The 14,437-nt window shown below is 27.4% G+C and overlaps 1 protein-coding gene across 1 annotated transcript in view; it reads left to right on the plus strand.

The window, feature by feature from the left end:
- LOC148233862 (opioid-binding protein/cell adhesion molecule-like) overlaps positions 1-14,437 on the plus strand; it is a 143,266-nt gene that overhangs the window by 70,186 nt on the left and 58,643 nt on the right. The gene's annotated exons all lie outside the window — the stretch shown is intronic.

A 14,437-nucleotide genomic window follows, 5' to 3' on the forward strand; every position in this document is an offset into this window, starting at 1 on the left:
CCAAAGTTTTACAAAGCGCTGTATATTAAAAACATTTTTTTTCTTTGCCAATTGTTTGCTTAAGTTTTAATCATCATTTTATTTGCTTGTACTTATAATTAAAGAAACTGCGATAACGATTTATCTATATTTAAATTAGAAAAAAAATAATATTTAGCATTAAGAATGAAATGAGAGTATGTAAATAATGTTGTTAATGTAAAAATTAGAATTATAAAAAGCTGAATGTTAAAAGTCATAAAAATAACATAAAAAAGTATTTTTTTACGTTAGATGTTTTCATGACCTTTCATAGGAGGAAACTTTCACATTAACGAGCAAAACTTTTCGGTAACGTTAAGTGAGTTCTCAATTACTCTAACCAATTATTTATGTTTTTTTATAGCATTTCTTATTTTTTAAATCTAATCATTCGATATATAAATAAATATAATACAAAAACATTTATTTAATATAATAATCCAATTAATCAAGTTAAAGTACGAAACATATTCATAATATAAGATGCAACATTTAAATAGTAACGTCGTCTTCAATAATTCGATCAGTTATCGAACTAAACATTATATATAATACCAAATATCATATGTTTCCGCGAATTATTTATTATTGTTATTAGTATTTGAGTCTTACACAAATTTGCTTTGACGCGTAAGCTGACTAAAATATAAATTGTATAAATAAATCACTTTATTATTACCTAAATATATTTTTTTAGTTCTGACCCAACCAGTTAATAATTTTATGTTCCTTATATATCTTCTGCTGCAAATTTGTGTTTTTTTTTTTTAATACGAGCATTTTTGAATTGATTGGTAATCCACAACCAATTGACATGAAAAAACATTGTGTCAGCATCGACAATTCTAATTACGCGCTTACAAAACGGAAACCCATCAAAGAGGCAATCCTTTGTTTTCGGTGGAATATAAATGGTATCGTATAACTGATTTATGTAGGTATTTGTATCAACTATATTAACTATACAGCCTTTTTATTCAATGTTATAAATATATTTTTATTATACATACATTACATAAATATGTATGTTTGATTATTTTCAGGCAAATTTACCCTGAGATGTGTTTCTAAATTATTGTTAACCTAGATCTTTTGAATATTTTTATAAAAATCAAGGATTTGGGTGGATGAAGAGGTTCTCACTTTTTTTGCCAATAATATAAATTATCATTTAATTATTTTTAATAAATTAATCAAATGTTTTTTTATAAAACAAATATTTTTTAACGCACATAGATTTAAGTAAAAATAACATAATGCAAGTTTTAAATTTATATTTAAGACTTTCGAAAATAAATTCGCAGAACTGTATAGCGATAAGCGATAACGATCAGCAACTACAATAAAATGCATTAAAACTTAAAAGGAATTGCAAATCGCAGAGAGATAACGATATTACGAAATCTTGAGCGCAGCGGTAAATTGTGATAACGCTCTAATCACTTTTATGTGGCTTGAAATGCTTATTATTTTATTTTTGAACAATTCGCAATATAAATATGTTGTGTTTATAATATTTTACAAAATAATATTGTGCCTTAGCAGTTACCCTATACTATTTTTACGTATAACAACAAGTGATAATCTGACATGAAACTGAAATAACAAATCGAATTACATTCAGTTATTTTCAATCAAATATCCAGATTTTTATCTTACGATATTTTTATATTTTCCTACATGTCGTAATACGAAACCTATATTCTAAAAATAATGCTTGTATTTTTTTAAAACAAAACCTATATATTTCATATGTGATAAAACATCTATTGATTTTAATCTGCTCGCGTAAAGTTATCCTTATATTATAAATAAAAATATAAAAGAAACAATATTAATGGATTCGCCGCTGCTTTACTAACCGTAAGACGATGCTTTAACTTTCAACTAATTCGATCCAAATATTTCCTTTAGATTAAGGATCACTTTCAACATGTTTGCATATATGTATATATTGATATGTTATGCTAAAATCATTAGTAAATTTGAGAGTTAATTTAAGATATGCGTATTAATGTAAGCACTGTTTTGAGCTCAAATATATGATATCATATTTCCGGCCTTGTATATTGACGGACCAGTTATAACTTTTTTAAAGTATCAGTATGCTTCCTAGAAAAATAGATATTTGATATAAGCGTATTATAGAGATATTTGATCTTTAAGATAAAGATGTACTATAATAAACTTATATACCCCAAACTACAACCCGCTGGTCCTACAACGCATGTAAATATATCCCGCGGCCGCTTTTAACATGTTATGTAAACATAACCCTCATTAAGTATCTAGATTTTCAGAAAAAATGTCGAAAGATACGGTGATCATTGACTGATAGTATAATTATTGTCCAGATCTATATATAAACTTAGCATACACATATGTACGAATATGATTTCAATAGGAATATTTTTATCTAGTCTAGTTTGTGAACCCTTGCCATACAAAAAAGATTGGGCAATACAGTAGCCATTACCAATTATACGGGTAAAGGTTAACTGATAATGTCTACTTTACATATAGTCGCATCTTTTTGAGTCGGATGAATATATTGTTATTATTATCCCTCATTTAAAAATATTTTAGCAATTTTTTTTTATATATAAAATAACTTTAACTTATTACTAAAATTATTTTAGAAATTGGTTAATAATAATCTTCATTAATAAATTTAAAATTATAATTGTATAAACATTCTTACTTAAATATTTAATATTTTCTAAAATGACTAAAATTTAGTACAAGTCTTATTATTAAATTAGATTTTTTTTTATTGGTTATTGAATATAAAAAAAACATGATTTTAAAGATGTTTGAATAAAAGTTTCAGTGACTTTAACAGTCGACTGATTAGAAGAATATTGTTTCTTATTGTTTTTTGAGAACTAGGTCCAGCGATTATTTTTGTTTTAATTGTATCCGAATAAAGATTTTACCCCTTTGTGCTACTTCGACTATAAGGTGTTCTTCCGCATTTTTTTATGGTTCTTCGCCAATTTCTTTTTCATTAGATGTACTGACAGATATCTCTATTTATTCTTTGTTCAATTTACTAGACGAATGATTAATAATATTGCTCTTAATAATTATGAACTTCTTTGACACTAGATTGACTATTTTTTGTATTTGTTCCTGTCTCATCCCTGAACTTTAAACGTTTTTTTAACACTTGCAGACTTTAAGTTGCCTAAATTTTTAGTCTTTCTTATTTAGCACTGGATTGACTAGTTCCAGCTACTAAAACAGACTAGTTCCAGCTGCTAAAACAGCATATTATTTGATGGATAGGAAAATTGGCAGATTAATTTCAGTACGCGTTTTACATAGTGTGTGCTTCTTTTTCTTCTTGTTATATTTCTGGTCGCTTGATTATTAAAAGGTGTTTACCGTGTTCCGATGACTTCAATATACTCGAAGAAGCAAAGCAGGACCAGGCAACCTTCAGAGGTTGACGTAAAAAATAATTCTTTTTTGATTTCAATAAATTTATATATATATATATATATATGTAATTTCTTTCAGATATGCAACCCCTGTACAAAATTATTTTTCAATCACCAGATCATTTTTTACCGTTGTAAATGCGTTCTGTGACATGTTTATAAAATCATCGTCAATATTGTTTTTTATAGTGATATTCTAGTCAAGCTTTTTAATTTAATCTAACATATGTAAATCATTAGAGTAGCGGATATAGGATGGTTCTTTTCGTTCGATGGCTCCCAAACTTTCGCCCTATTTTTCTTCAATCTTATCTAACCTCACAACGCCTCTATTCCGAAGCGGTTCCACATAGAGATGGAGCATATTTCACTGAGAAGTCACACGAGACTCGGCGTGATATATTATATCGCACAAAAAAACATGCGCTTGCGATTCGGATTGCTCGCACAGAAATTGGGGTTACAGAATCAAAGATCACGTAAAAGCAGCGTCACGTACCACTTGGAGATTCAGAGTGTGGCCTCGCGACATCTGTTGTGCTCTGCTTCCTGTGCCCACCAGTGGAGGATGCGACGACATGTTTTTGTTCATTACACCGAAAGAGGGCGGAATATACGGCACTTCGTTAAAATTTATACTTTATGCTACGGGAGAACGCTGCTGTTTTTTAATGCCGCGCGCGTGCGACGCTGCCTTTATTTTAGTGTTTATTTTTTTCATTTCGAAAATTTATACGCCTTCAGGTTTGGTAATGTATCGCAAGATGATCTTTTTATTTAAAAAAAAATATAGTACTTTTATTATATTATATTATTATATAATAATCCCTTTTTTGTATTGAGCAAATTAGTAGTAGAGCAAATTATATCAATTGGTTATTTAATGCTTATTTAATTATAAGTATTTTGAAAATTAAAGGTAAGCTATAATAATATTATATATTTTTAAAATTTATTTGGCTTTATAGCTAATTTTTACATCAAAATAATTTTAACTAATTATATATATATATAACATAAACAGAAAATAAAAAATAATATTATATATAACATAAATAACAATGGTCCTAATTTAGACCCCCGTGGTACACCGTGAGATAATAATTTATCTTTGGAATAAGCATAATTTATTTTAACTTTGTGTTTTTTTTTTATTTAAATAATTAATAAACCATCTTAAACCGATATTCTCTAATTTCTTAAACATTAATTATCTATCTATTGTTTTGAAAGCTCTCTTGAAATTTAAGAAAACTGCTAATATCAATTAATTAGATTATATTTTCCATACAATAACCACACGATCTTTAAAATTTTGTAATCGCGGTAAAGATAGGAATAAATATCTAATCAAGTAGTTCTTAAAGAAGTAATCATACATGCGACAAATATAATATTTAACTATAAAAAGTTATAATTAACTATTTGGTGTTAAAAAAATTATAAGTAAATAAAAAAATACTTATAGCTATTTCTTTACAATATTTACATAAATATCATAGAAGCTCTTAATCGAAATAAATAGTCTTTTTCATATATTTATTACCTTATCTAGATTAACTAAAATATAGTATATCATTTATGATATATATTATATAATTCAAACTGCTTTTACAATATTATTTAGTTATATTTTAATTACGATTCTTACTAAAAGTAGCATTAAATATTATTAGATTTTACAAAGCATTAATTAATTTTATTAAAATTATTTTTCAGAGTGATAAATAGTCTATTAAAATTGAATAAAAAGTAATCACATGATTACTTTTTATTAAGCAAATAAAATATTTAATGCACTGTCAATTAATAAGGGATTTGTGTAAAATATAATAATAAACATTTTCCCTTAATTAATTTATTTACAACTGTACAGCTATACATATATTACAAAACATTTTTTTGTAGATCATTTTTTAATTTTAATATTTTTTTGATTACATTTTTTCGTTGCTATTGTATATTATACATTTAATATTTGCTAGACATTCTAGTATGCATATTTAAATTCACTAGCTATACACAACATTTTTTATATTTTTTTTATTTTATTATGATTTTTAATTTTTTTTTATATAGAAACTATAAAAGTTTTAAACTCACATATATATCACTTTAGCTTAACGACATTTTTATACTTAAATATTCTACGAGCTTATTGACTTTTGGATCGTTCATACTAAGTCTACCCATGACGCTTTGATATTTTTTCATCATCCTATGCGATTTTTCCATCTCGTCCGTCAGCTTTGTACACGATCTTTCCGTTTTCTCCTCCCAAACTTCCATCATTACATTCTTCTTAATCTTGCACACTCTTGCAGATTCGAAGTCTTCCTTAGTTGATTTTTTACTTGGCACTAAGTTTCGCTTCATATTCGGATTGTAAGTAGCGATTTTTTTATTTATTCGTTTGGCTGCATCGATCCGTTCCGCGGGGGTCATCACTTGAGCTAATGGTCCTAAATCATTGCAGGTCACAACAGTTTTGACAGGAGAAGATTTTTCATTACTAGTGCGGCTAGATTGTTGATCGTCCGATGATTCGTCGTCTTCAGGTGACCATTCATCATGGGGAACGAAGACCTCTTCTGAAATTGAAAATCTTCTTTGGGTAGTCGAACGCCCGTTTCTAGGCGATTGAATGCTTGAAGATGCAGAATCTGATACATAAGCAGATTCTTTAGTTAAATTAGGCGAAATTCTTTTTTTGTCTGAACTGGGCTCACCGAGTAGCTTTTGTAGAAGTCCTTGTTGCAAGCGCTCTTGAGCATTTGATGGCTCCGAACTACATTCCTTGCTTAATTTATCTATCCAATCTTGCTTTCGCTGGGACACAGGGGTGCTTTTAGCTACTGTCTCGTCTTTTTCCTTTTTATTTTTTCCTTTTTTTCCACTTTTTAAATTTGATGGTTCCGGTACAACCACCGGTTCGTCTGCAATAATCTTGACGCTTCTCCTCTTTGCTCTTATTGATCTTCTCACTTCAACAGTCGACTGATCCGGAGAATCTTGTTTTTTATTGTTTTGAGCGATTATCTTTGTTTCCGTCGTATAACTGCAACCAGCCACCGGCTCAAAAAAAGGTTCTTGCTCCTTTGTGCTGCTTCGAATATGAGGCGTTCTGCATATTTTTGGTCCAACCGCAATTTCTTTTTCGTTAGGTATACTGACAGATATTTCCATTTGCTTTCGGTTTAATATGCGGTTTTTAAAACTCCAAGGTATACTAGACGAATGACTAACGATATTGCTCTCAAAGGTAGCATATGAACAATTTGAATCATCTGAGTCGTTCACAGTCCGGCCTTTGACACTGGATTCACTATTTTTTGTATTTGAACCAATCTCATCACTAAACTTCACATGTTTTTTAACACTTGCACACTTGGAATTTGATTTTTCTGAATTTTTCAAGTCCTTCTGTTCTTTGGCACTGAGTTGACACTTTTTTATGGAAGAAGAACTGGTTCCAACAACTAAAACAACATTTTCTTTGATGGGCGGCAAAATCGGCAAATTAGCTCCAGCATGCGTTTTATTAAGAGCCTTGGGCGTCTGCTTCTTTTTTTTTCTATTAGTGTTTCTGCTTGCTTGATTATTCATTTTCTAAAAAAAAACATAAATTAGATACAGATTAAAAATATAAAATTATAATATTTAATGTCAAAGTGCTTACCGTATTCCAATAAAAAATGACTTCAATAGACTTGTAGGATCTGTTCAGAGATTGACGTGAAAATAATTCGTCTTTGAATTCAATAAAGTTTAACGCAAGGAGTGAACTTGATCGTTAGCCTTCATAGGCTAGCGTAGAAATGATTTTTGTCTTGTCCCTTCCAGGCCTTTTATACCATCTGGTGAGACCTATTTCTCAATCGTCCATTAGAAGGATAAGCCATCGCAAGGTGAAGGTTAAAAAGCTTCCCAGAAATTTGGCAATTAAAACGTATACCTGTGTGATAACAATTCCTTTAAAAAATAGATAAAATTAACAAACGTAAAAAATACATACATTTTTTATAATTATTATTAAAAATATTGTTATTACAATAAAAAGGTATATGAAATATTAGACTAATATTCTTATTTAAAACTATTTAAAAAAATAAACATTTTAGTGTGTGTTTATGTTAAGAATTAACAATAAATTTTCTAGCCATAACACATACAATTATTATAATTATTATGGATACTCTCTTATGCTTTAAAAACATTGCATATTTATTAAGCAACATTAGCTAATGTTATATAAGTTTGAATATACTGTGCAGCGTTATGGTAAAAGTATGATAGATATGTGAAATATTCAACAGAAATGTAAATGTGAATCATTGTATTAGAGTCGAGTTTTGAAATGCTAAAATTTCTCGGTTAATGTACATGTTTAAATTTATATATAACATATTAAATATGTACATTTATTATATTTATTTAAGCACTTAAATCAAATAACATATAAATATAATATAATAGTGTATACTTTATAGTAATATAAACGTTTTGATTGTATTAAAAACCGTCAATAAATAAACTTAATTATATCAAAGAAAAAATAGAACAACAAATCAATATAAAAAACTTATCGTTGCTGCTTATTATAATATATTTTTTATTTTTTTACATCGTTAGGTAGATAAAAATCGTATTTATTTTTAAATGTGTACAAAAAACTTTGAAATAATAGGAATATTTGAAATACAAATTGAAATTTGCAGAATATATAAATTTATAATTTTCTAATATATGTATATTTTTAAATATTTTCTGTTGATCATTTATCTAATTTTATATTTCGTGACAATCTAATAATCATGATTATAATAGATTAATTTTATAAGAAACATTATCTGCTTGTGTATTTACTGTCATCCTCTTCTCAATAATTGTTTTCAATAATTTATTTGCAAATACATACGCAGAGCTCTGAGCCTATATATAATAAAAATATCTGTATCATTACTTATTTATGATAAATTTAATAAATATTACGAAATAATAAATTTTAAATTCGAAGGTTATCCAATTCAAGATATGTCTCCATGTATGTGATTTTATTTATTAAATTTTATATACACAAAATAAAACAATAATTTTGGTAAATCTATATCGATCTAAGATTTATAAAATATTAAATAATCCCATGGTCCCTAAAAACAGCACTTTCGGCAATTATCGGAATCGAAACTTATTTTTTGATAAGCCAAGCGAATGCTTGGGATTTTCGGTTTTTATCTATATCTTAAATTTGTATATATTTATGAAATTTCCATGAAAAAATATTTAATGCTATAAAAAATTCCAACCTTAATTATAAAAATAAAAATAAACTGTATTTACTTTTTATAAACAATGACATTTATATGTAATAAAATTTTGCATCTAAATATGTTTACACATCTTTATTTTATCTAAAAAAATAGAATTTTCAATAATAATAAAGTTATTTTTACCACAAAATTTATATAAAATATAATCAAAAACACCAATAAGTGTTAACATACTATAAACATATAAATGTAGTAGTTCAACTCAAAAATCTTTTTTTATACCGATAAATAAATGTTTGCCGTTACATTGATTTATAAAAATATTTTTAATGCTCTAACAACTTCTTAAATGTATCGAAATAAATTTATTTATGTAGACCCTACGTCATAATCAATAAAAAAAAACTGATATAATAATTACCAATGAAGGAAATAATCAATTAAGTAGTAATCACATATTTTTTAAGCCATCAAAATGTCGTTTGAAGATCACAGATATTAAAAATTGGAACAGTATTTTATTAATGATTAAAAAAATGTTTTTAAGAAGTAACGGTAATATTTTTTAAAGCGTATAGATAACTTGTTGGGAGTAATGCACATTTTTATAAAAAAAAGGATTATCCTTAAAGGTAAAACCCTTTTAAAAAAGATATAATTTTAACGGATTCCTATCTCGATTTTTTCATAACATAAAAAAACGGTTTTTCCAAACGCATATTATTTTTAACATTGCAAGCGCAAACTTTACTCATTAAAATATGTAAAAATAACGATGTTTTAACCCATTCAAATCATAATAAGTTCATATGTAAATACATGAATATATTTTTCATCCTATTGCGAGTTCTTCACTTACAATAAAATATCTAAAAATAATGATTTTTAAACCTATTTAAAACATAATAAGCACGCGTCGTACATACAGTATGCTTATATTCAAACCAGTTCCGCATAAAGAGAAATGAAAAAAAAAACTCAAAAAGATTTATAATTTCTGCGTGCGTGCCGTATTAATTCTATGACGAGTGCGGACCTGCAAAAGTTGTCGGCTCTAATTAGTATTCATTATGTATACTGACGATTGTTTGCGATTCTTCAAACTCTCTCTCTCTCTCTACTGCAAAAGTGGCGGTAATTACCGAGTTTTCAGTGCAGGATTTCTGGCACATCTCTTCTAAGTACGTGTGTGTATGTAACCGCAAATTTCATTTAGTTTACAGAAATCTTGTTGTGTCTGATAATTAATTTTAATGAGCGCAATCCGCATTTGCTTTCGGCACGATAATGGCCTAAACGCCAATTTAGACTGTTATCACGCAGCTTTATCCGGAAATGATACGCATATGTTGAGAAACTCTGAAATATTTTAATTTAAAACAGGAATGCGTGTTTGAAAATATTCATATGAATATTATTTACATGGAAGTATATCGTGAAAAACGGTATACAAGTTATTTTAACGTGACTATGTATTGCCTGAAAGAAATAAATATCATGCTATATTTTAAACTAAAATCGTACCCGTGGAAAAATTAACGCATTGCTATCTAAATCGGAATAAACCATGTATGAATTAAAATACTTTTAAATAATTTATAAATTAAATGTATATATTACTTAACTGCACAACTGTCTTGATGCGGTTTTATAAAAAAAAACCATAAATTTAACAAAAAATAAATAAAAACTCTTTTTTAAATGTTTTGTAAAACAAGATTATGATTTTTAATTGGACCATTCTATTTATTTTTAGGAAAATATTATTTTGTAGTGTTATTGTGCCACGAGAAATAAAAAAATAAGATATTAATATATATTTTTGTAGCTACAATTGTATCCCATTCACATAATTTACTGATACAAATTCAATACAAGAAGTATCCGAAAATTTACATTTAAAATTTTCTCTATTGCGTTCCTGACTGCAAAATCCAATATCTGAAAACGTAGTTAGGTTTATTCGATTTCGGCAGTGCTCTATGCACAATATATACCCACAGTAGCAAAATTCATAACATAACTGCCGTAGTCGTAGGTTTCTCATTGCCAGCGTGTCGTACAGTCGTAACCCGGTTACGACTCCTGTCTTTGGCTTTTAACACCAGAACTGCTTCTCCTGTGTTATATGGTCTAAGAATTAATTTCGAGCCGAGGTTGTATTACTACGCGTCTTATCATGTGGGTGATAAAACGGCAGAAGGGTGCAATTAGGACTGGAAAGTTTGCGAGATTGAGATATTCAACGTTTTTTTCGAGGGAATAAAATAAATTCATAATAAGTCATTTTGATTTTATGAATTCTTAAGATTTTTTTTTGTCAATAATTATTTATATTTTTGCAGAAATTTTACATATTTATTAGGTTTTTACTTAAAATTATAGTTTATATCTTTCGCCTTTCTCTTATTTTATAATATCAATGTTATAAACTACGTTTGTTTAATTAAAGTAATTTTATATATTACATAATACGCACGCACTGTTAAGTAGCCTAACTTAAAACTTTGGATCCTTCCGTACAAATTAATATTAGTTCCTCTTTATTAAAAAAATTCTAAATTTCCGGGTGGTTTAACTTATTGTAAGTTAAATAATTTGGTTAAATTCAAAAAAAAAAAAATTCGTGATAATTAATATTATGTATATTTCATTGATAATAATACGCAACAACATTACAAAATTTACTTATTACATGATCTTACAGCTAAGTAAACATCACTTTTAATAATAATTATTGGCAGGTAGAAAATATACATACAATTTTTAATTTGGTACACAACAACCAATAATGTATGTCTTACTATAAGGAAATTAATTTAAATATACAAGTAGTCGATATTTTATTAAAGTTAACTTTAACCAAATAACTAAAAATTTTCTTTAAATATAAAATTAGATAAACAAACTCAAAAAAAATTTGTAATGATATAAATATGGACATTAAAATATTTTCTACTGAAATTCAATATAAACGTATTTATAAAATTAAAATAAGCCAAATTTATTTATTTAATGGTTAAATAGACCTTGAACGGTATAACTATGAATATTTAATTATTATAACATACCCATACAAAGTAGCTAACTTTTAATACTTAAGACTGAAAATATAATATATAGTTTAACTAAGTTAAATTTGTTGCAAAGTGCGAAATTTCTAAATAATTTATATCAAACCCATATTACGATAGCAACCTACTGGGAAAATTTAAAATATTTTGTTACGTTGGGGTTACCTGTAAAGGTACGATAGTCTTAATTTTATTTTTATCAGCTTGATAAACGAGTGGTATAAGTTTCTGAAAAATCTGGCTGCGAATCCCATATGTACCTTAAAGTTTTTGAATCAATATCGTATCTGTAAAGGCAAAATTAGTGAAAATTATATAATTGTAATTCCGTTCGATCATCAAAGATTAAGTTTACCTGGATTTTCCTATCCTCATGGATGAATATCGTGACAAGTAATTATCATCGAGCTGAGTCGTACATATTAGGTATGAAAAATAATCTAATATTGTGCTACTATAGTTCAAATAGAATATTGAATTAAAATAAAATAAAAACTGCAGTTTTAGAAAAGAGGAAAACAGCATTTTAATTTCTTACGGTAAACATTTACTCAGTATTTATTTTAACCGATTAGCATAACTAGAAAAGTACATTTAAAAATTCAATTGCCTTGTCAAATGTTAGTACTATAAAATACTTTAAAGATAATCTACCGCTTTAAATTTGCAATTCTATACAATAAAAAAATCCAGAATTTTTATCTCACATTGTTGGAGCACCATCAGTGCAAATTGCAGCGAAATCACATTGATTGAAAACATCAATTTCTCTCGATGTCAATCAACTCCAGTGGCGTTTTTTTTTATTGTTGAGAATTTTATTACTACACACAGTGAAAATAAATCTTTGAAAGTCTCACTTGAAAGTTGTTATTAAGTGGTTATCAAAAGCCAATGTTCATAAAATGTCATTGATGTGTGAAATTATATAATTAAAATTTAGCAATATCGATTTCTCGAACAGCCTTGTCAGCTTTTTCTCGAATTACTCAAGTGACCGCCATCAGTGTATGAGCTATGATAAATGCCGCTCTATTTGCACAAATACGAATTTGCTATCTTTACAAAAACACATAGTCATTGCAATTTTTAGCATTGCCAAGTGACACATTCTTACATTTTTATAAGACTTTTTATCGGCAGAAGTGTTATATGCAGAAATACTTTCGTCGATGATTTGGGAGTGACATTCGAGCAAGGATGGAGATTTAGTATGTACGTCAAAGTCTGCAATGAGTCATCAAGGATGCTCGTCTATATTATGCGGGGCGCGAATCACTTTAACAATTTATTGCCGATTCGTGTTCTGTACGATACGCTAATTCATAGCATATTTAACAATTTATCGCAGATATGCGTTACGTATATTACTCTGCTTCGTGATTTCTTCGGATATATTCTAGCAAAGCAAACCACTCAAATTTTAAATATATCTACAAGGAGTACATTTTAATGTTATTTGTATGCTTTGCTAGGAACGTCGAGATGCAATTCAATGTGATGTTAAAGCACATTTTTAAATTTCTAGAGATAGTTTCAACAATCTATCAATGTATGCAACTGCGTCCTTTATTGATCTATATTAATATACGTAAGACAAGGAACATATTTTTTAGATATGTGCCATATTTATTTCTAAAATAATATTATATACGTATGTATGTAAATGGGTGCAAATATAATTTAACTAATAAGCACTGGTAAATTTACATGCTGCTATAAACTGTCGTTAAAATTCAGTTAACAGTTGCAAAACGACAATATTTAAATAAAAATCTAACATAAACGAATTAAGCAAACTCAACTTGCCCTATTGAAAGTTCTAAAACTAACTATAGTTTTAGAAGTATGGCTTGTTTTTTAACTGTCACAGCTTAGGTCAACATTTAATTTTAAATATATTTTCAAAGCATAGTTGTAAGGCAACACATGACATATTAAGGTTAAAATGTAAAAAAATCAAAATATTCCGCGCTAGTGAAAATGTGAAGAGATCATTTAATATTTTTTAACTGGCTTAGTTAATTTTATTTATACTAGTGAAAATGTAGCTTTATTATAAACACTTTCACTGTAATGTACGTGTATGAAATGTTAAATAAAACGATGTTGTATAATGTTATATGACACGTCATATAACTTGTCATGTCATCATAGACAAGTTTGTAATAAATTCATTTATATTATAATTAAGTAATAAGAAATCTAAATCTCTCTTAGCCGCAGAAGTTTTTCGTTTAATGCATGTTTTGTTAAACCATGCAACAAAATTAATGTATGGATTTAATAATACTTTATAAGGACTACGAGTTTCAGATTTCAAAAAGATACTAAGAGTGAAAAAAATGATGGTAAATAATATATATAGAGACCGGATTTTTTGATAATAGGTACAAAGGAATAATCTATACATGCGAAACACGATTTTAAATACAAATTCTTTGGATTAAAAAATATTTTTATTCTCTATGGTTTATATTTAGAATCTTTGAGAGTTTCGTATTAACAAAAAAGATCTACTGCAAAAAACATTAATAAATTAAAAGCGTAGATGTGAAATTTAAAGCATCGACGCAAATATATAGCAATATAGTCGCTGATAGCAATATAGGTCATGATAAATTTAGAT

Source organism: Plectrocnemia conspersa, unplaced genomic scaffold (genome assembly GCF_051122295.1).
Source record: "Plectrocnemia conspersa isolate PC_06_02 unplaced genomic scaffold, ASM5112229v1 ptg000007l, whole genome shotgun sequence".
NCBI classification, from domain to species: Eukaryota; Metazoa; Arthropoda; class Insecta; order Trichoptera; family Polycentropodidae; genus Plectrocnemia; species Plectrocnemia conspersa.